This window comes from Nelumbo lutea, chromosome 7 (assembly GCF_056320005.1).
Source record: "Nelumbo lutea isolate HS-2025 chromosome 7, American lotus-T2T, whole genome shotgun sequence".
Classification (NCBI taxonomy): domain Eukaryota; kingdom Viridiplantae; phylum Streptophyta; class Magnoliopsida; order Proteales; family Nelumbonaceae; genus Nelumbo; species Nelumbo lutea.
In genome coordinates this window covers 51,685,240-51,691,779 of record NC_142690.1, presented here as the reverse complement: position 1 = coordinate 51,691,779, position 6,540 = coordinate 51,685,240, and the positions used below count along the sequence as shown (strand labels likewise).

Sequence of the window (6,540 nt, the reverse complement as noted above, 5' to 3'; positions counted from 1 at the left end):
GTTATTTATAAGTTAGGACAGAATATCTAGTCATCAAAAGATAGAGCGCCGAAAAGACACGAGAAACTCATTTTGGGTTGATTTCGGGAAGCTCCAAATGAAGCTTTTCACATTCTATTCTCATGCGGAAAGATACGGAAAGATGCATGAAAATATGTGTATCTTCCAAACTAGCCTTGGGCTGTTCAGATTTTTTTGCAAAAGCTCAATGCATCTTTTGATTATCAGAACTACCAGAAGATCTTCCCAAAAAGACTTGCCAAATGGGCCCTAAATCAAACTTGCAAGTAAAAAAATAAACACTGAGAAAAAGGCAAAAATAAAAAGTTAATATTGTTTATCCGTGTGTATATATGTTAAGATGGAAAAATATTATTATTTATTTATATCAATTACAATTATACTAAAACTTATTTAACATAAAACATCAATTATAACTCCAATTACAATTTATGAATCCCATGCTTAGTGTGGGGTGATTAGCTAGTATATATTTTTCCTATTTCCTGATGTAGTAAACTAGGTCCTCAGAGTGCTTCTCTAACTATCCACATTACTTGTCTTAAAAGGATTGATTAGAATAAAGTGAAAGTCTCATTAAATAGACCCTACTAAATGTCTATTCATTTGGATTGAAAGCTTAAGAAAAGTTCTTACAATATAACAAATCTAAATACAATTATGGAGATATATGGAGTGCATAATTGTTTAAAAGGACCCATACACCTATGATGCATTCCCATCCAACTATTTTAAAATGTAATGGAACACATTTTGTTTATTGAGTGGTGGGGGAGGGCACCATGTGAAAGTAAACAAAACCACTTCCAACTTTGATGTATTGTCTTGATCGGTATAATTAAACCCTCATTGACCATTGACTATTCATTATTCAAAAAGACTTCTTAACAATCCAATAATGTAAGAGAGGGAGAGATGTTTCATGGAAATGGAATGCACTTGGGCATGGGGCAAAGGATTATTAATTGCAGTATGGGGCCATTTAACTTACCATTATTTGCCCATTTGAGGATCATCCATAGTTGAATGGGTTCCACCTTAGAGGGTAACTACAACAAAATCAGCATGATCAATTAACTTTAGGGTATGTTTGGTTTGATAGAAAATAAAAAAGAAACAGAAGGTTTTATGGTTCCCCCAATATTTTCTAACCATCCAACCACAATGACCAAGTATTATAGGTCATTTATAAAAAATCTAAGGCTGTATTTGACATTTTTTATTTTAAGGACTTATCTCCTTTTTGCTGCTAAAATGTCCCTATGAACACTGAGTTTATAATTGCAAAAAATGAGACAAGTCCTTAAAATAAAGAGTGTCAAATGCAGCCTAAGTGGCAGACCAAAAGCTCCATTACCCATTTCATATTTTATTAATGGGTCATGATTCTGGTTTGGGCTATTACAACATGTTTAAAATAAGTTCTTTTATATTTATTTAATTAAAAAAATGATGAATTTGGAAACATTATGGATGCATTTGGCATTCCTTATTTTAATGATTTATTCCTCTTTTGCTATTAAAAATGTCATTATAAACTCTGAATTTTTAATTGTAAAAAGGAGATAAGTCCTTAAAATAAGGAATGCCAAATGCAGCCTATATCTCTTTTGAAAGCTCCAATAATGAAGAATATGTTTTAAAACAAGTTCTAGTTTAAGAAATTTTCCTCAACCTTCTGTTTCTCTCTTATTTTCTATCTAACCAAACACAGCCTAATGTTTAAGTAGGAGATTGGATTAGTTGGAATTAAATGTCTCTTAAATGGGTTGTTTAATCAATGATAATACCCCATATTAGTCATCAAATACATGGAATCACAACCATTTAATCTTTCACTTAGCATTTATGGCTGACATGGGGCATTATTATTAGTTCCACAGTCCACTTCACAGCTAATTAGAGCTATGAAGGGGATCGAGTCTACCCAATCGAACCAAACAAACAGAACTGATTATGTCAGTCAGTTCTGATTATGTGATTTGTGTCCTGATTAATAATTGGGTCAAACCTGACTCTTATTGTTAAGAACCAATTAATTAATAATATATAAAGGTTTCCTGACTTTCTTATCATTTTTGTTATATGGAAAATTTCAGACAGTATATAAGATAATTTTGAATAAAAGCACTTGTTTTATTGTTTTATCAACATATAAATAATTTACCGGTTACTGTTAATTCTATTATAAAAAATGAAGTTCCAAGTTATAAGGTGATGTCAAGTACAATTGACCAGTTCAATTAACCCTATTAATAATTGATTTAATTTTAAAATTATCTTATAAAACCGATTAATAATAAGTTTGATACTGGTCCACCCTATCCCAAACCAAAGCCGACCCATTGATAACTCTAGTTTTGATTGTGAATAATGAGCCTTATATCAATATATCAACAACGAGACCCACTTTATTGTTTGTTTGTAGGTGTACTTCAATATTTGTGATCTAAAAAATTTTAAAAGCCTTTTGGATGGTAGGTTTCATTTGACCTCGGAAATCAATATATATATATATATATATATAGAATGGGACCCACATCATTTTATACATAAATTTTATTTAAATATATATATATATATATATTGTGAAAAGGGGCCCTAACCACGTGTCTAAAATAAAAACCCACCCAACTCTCTCATATCATGTCAAAGAAAGCTCCAAAATAAGCATAAAATGTCCCAAAATTTGAGGAAAATTGGGAACATAAATAGCGCTTCATTTGATTGGTTGAAATGGGCCGGACTGATTAGATCGCGGTCTCAATCATTTGAAGATGATGGGAAAGGAATGGGGCCCACACCTTTCTAAGCGGCCAATAGCCCAACCCAAAGTGCAACCGACCATTATGGGCCATCTGCCATCCATTAAAACATTACATTACTGGTCCCACCACCACACTTCACGTGATCGTATGTTTCTGTCCAATGGACACGTCCCCACCTCCTCTTCCTCTTTGCTGACTAGCTGAGAGAGACCGAAAGAATCAAAGAATGCTACCACCAACTATAATTACTAAAATACCCTCCACTGTTATATGAAAAACACCTTGTTTAGTTTGTTCGCGGTACAAATCTGAACCGTGTATAAATTAGGGGTGGTAATTTTCCCCGTCCCCAGCAGGGTCTGGGTTGGATGGGGCAATCCCTAAATCCTCCGTCGGGTTCGGGGACGGGGATGGGGAATGCAATCTCCACCCTGACCCAGCCCCGATTAATATTTATAATTTATATATATAATATAATTATAATAATTATTATTCATTTTTTAAAAGATTAGAATTTAAAAAATAGTAAAACACTAAAACCCTCTACTGTAAAACACAAAACATTTTGACTTAGAGTCTTTTATAGAAAGAAGAGAGAATTGTGTCTTTGAACCCTAGCTTCGTGCCTTCGTTTTTCTTCGTCTTCATTGCCGATTTGCAGGCCGTTGTCGCTATCGTCATTCGTCCATCAGACATTGGACAAATGACAGAGATAATCGAATGACAGAGAAGAGATACTTAAATAAGAGTTTCAGTTCTTTAATTTTTCTTCAACCTTTGTCTATCATCGCCGATCACCGTTGCCATTGCTGTCGTCGTCGCCCGTCGGATTCTCTTTCTCTCTCTCTCGTCGCCAACCTCGACTCTCACAACGGTCCTTTCTCTCTCTCTCTCTCTCTCTCTCTCTCTCTCTCAGTCTCAATCTCTGTCTCTGACTCTTAGTCTTTCTCTCAATCTCTCTCTCTTTCTCTTTGTCGTCGACCTCACTCTCAGTCTTTCTTTCAATATCTTTGAAATTGGGTAAACACACTCGGCCTGTTGGGGATGGGGGGTGATTTGGGGGTCGGGGTTGGGGATGGGGAATGTAATCCTTGCCCAGAACCCGCCCCGTTGCCATTCCTAGTATAAATTGTGCATCCACGCTCAATTTTGCGTCCATTTATTTGTAATTAGATTTTCATTTTCTTTCATGTTGTAAAAATTGTATTTGTGTCTCATTTGCACTTATTGGCAGTATAAAATTTTGCATCTAAAAAATCGATACAAAATTTGCACCATCTTTGTCCTAAAGTTCTCTCCTGAAGAGTGGGTGGGGATCACATCATTTTGCCTCTTACCTTATTCCTCTCAAATGAATAAAGTGGCCCATCGCTGATGACCTGTTTGTTTTTTGGGAAGCTACTTATTTATAGTCTTTTCTTTCCTAGGTAAATATTTTACTAATGAAAAATCATTATTAAAAGAGAAATTTTGTCTCATCTAATTTTTTTGCAACTTCCCCCCAAAAGTATCACCAATTTGAGTAAATGATACCCAAAAAAACAAAAGATTTTTCCATAAACCCATATAAATCTCAAAAAAGAACATAAATATTTCAGTGAATGAAATCAAAATCCCATTAATCAACTTTCTATTCTCTCAAAAATCCTAAAAAAGAACAAGCCCTTAAGGTCGATAGTCCTCATGAACCCCCCACATTATTTTGCCTCCTATTTTTAGTTTTCCCAAACAAACAAGACAAAATCAATTCAGTAGCAAAATAAAACCAGAATTTGCACTCTCCTGCATTTATACTGGTGTAAAAACTGTAAATGCAATTCACAGTATAAACAAACTGAACCTTAAACTTAACAGGATGGGAATCACGGATACAAATTTTGTTGGATACAAAATGTTCACTGTATTGGGTCCACTTAAACCCTTTTTTTAACAATCACCAACCCAGGCCCACCCAAATTGCACTCCTTAGACTGACAAATGTGAGAACAAGATAAGCCCACCCAAATTGCAAGGTGCCAACCGGCCAGTTGGTAAGGTTTTTGGGTCCACTTCCCGCTTCTGTTCTAACAATATCTTCAATAGCCTGGACCAGGGATCATCATCTATGACCCTACCCGGCCCAGAAGTAATATGTACCCATTTCCACTTCTATGTAATGTTTTCTAATGGGGCGTTCTTTTTTGAGATTTTGAGAGGGGGAAAAGTTGGTCAATGAAAATTTGATTTTCATTGATCAAGAGCTCCCATGTTCTTTTTTCAGATTTATGTGGGGACCGGTGAAAGTTTATTTTCCTGGGTACCCCTAGGTGGGTAAATAACTTTCAAAATTGGCAACACTTGAATGGGACAAAAATGCCCCTTTTAATAATGGATTTTTATGGTTAAAATGGTCATTGCATTATTTACCGGGGAAATAAAAGAACATAGATAAATGCACTTACCTGGGTAAATGTTTTCCAGCAAAAACTTATCCATGTAATTGCATTTACCCGATAAATAACTTACCGAAAAACAAATAAGGCCTAAAAATGACTTGAGAAACAGAACTGCTTTTTTCTTCAGGTGGCCGATCAGCGAACCATCTTGGTCAACTAATAACATCATAAATCATACAACAGAAGTATTAAAATTAAAAAATAAATTAAAAATACAGAAAATTAACTGAAAAACTGTATCTCTAATATTATTTATGCATTAATAAAAATAAGTGCAACCAATAAAATTAAAATTATAGTTTTAATGATTAAAATGACTAAAAATATAAAAAAAAAATGCAAACAAAAAAAAATTAGAAAGTCGATGATCATTTAGTTTTGAACATCAAATTTTTGGGGCTTAGATGAAAGTTCCGCGGCTATAACCTGTGACCCAGTGACTGGGTAAAAGATTCCAAAGTTCAAGCGACCAAATCCACATATTGCTGATTAAGTCAACAATTCCTTAAAAGCTGTTAATGGAGTACACGGACTCAGATTCCTGGTCAGACAACGGGTCAATCGATCCGATCCGTCTCAATCGGCAATGGGTTGAAAAGTGGAAACATTGTATTTGTATGAAAAACTTCAATTCAACGTGTAAGAAAAATGCAGAAAGAGAAAGTGGATCTCTTCTCTTTCTTTTGGGTTCATGGGGCAAGACAACCGGGGTTAGTCCATCCCCCTTCCCTTAACCCCCAGTCCTGGTCCCAGTCTCTTCTCTTTCTTTTGGCGGACCTCTTCTTTTTTTTATTGTATCTCTAAATTCAAATTAGGCAGCATGATGAAAGTAGCGAGAGCAAACCGTTTATTAAGTTAAAAATCGAATTGAATAAATCAAAATTTTAAATAAAAAATTGAACTGAAATCAAAATATTGAAAAATCGAAAGTTTTTGTTTGATTTTCGGTTATTTCAGTTAAAACCAAATTTCAACACTATATATGTTATAGTGTATATTTTAACATATAATATTATATATATATATATATATATATATATATATATATATATATATATATATATATATATATATATATTTTATACAATATATATAATAAAGTTTGGTTAATTCAGTTTTTTCAATTAACTAAATTTCTAAACTTGAAAACCGAAACCGAAAGCTAAATTTTACAACTGAAATAACTGAACCGAAAAATCGAAACCGAAATTTTTGGTTTGGTTTTTTGGTTTTAACTGAATAATGCTCACCCCAAGATCAAAGTATTGAATTTGGTTTGGTATCTCACTGAACAACTTTGATATAATATATGGATA

The 6,540-nt window shown here is 33.8% G+C and overlaps 1 long non-coding RNA gene across 1 annotated transcript; it reads right to left on the bottom strand.

The window, feature by feature from the left end:
• Nucleotides 1–1,005: 1,005 nt before the first annotated feature.
• Nucleotides 1,006–6,061, bottom strand: LOC148846372 (uncharacterized). The gene is made up of 3 exons (XR_016101893.1): nucleotides 5,651–6,061; nucleotides 5,295–5,380; nucleotides 1,006–1,070 (listed from the first exon to the last, which is right to left on the bottom strand). It is a non-coding gene; the product is annotated as an uncharacterized LOC148846372 (long non-coding RNA).
• Between the last annotated feature and the right edge of the window lie 479 nt (nucleotides 6,062–6,540).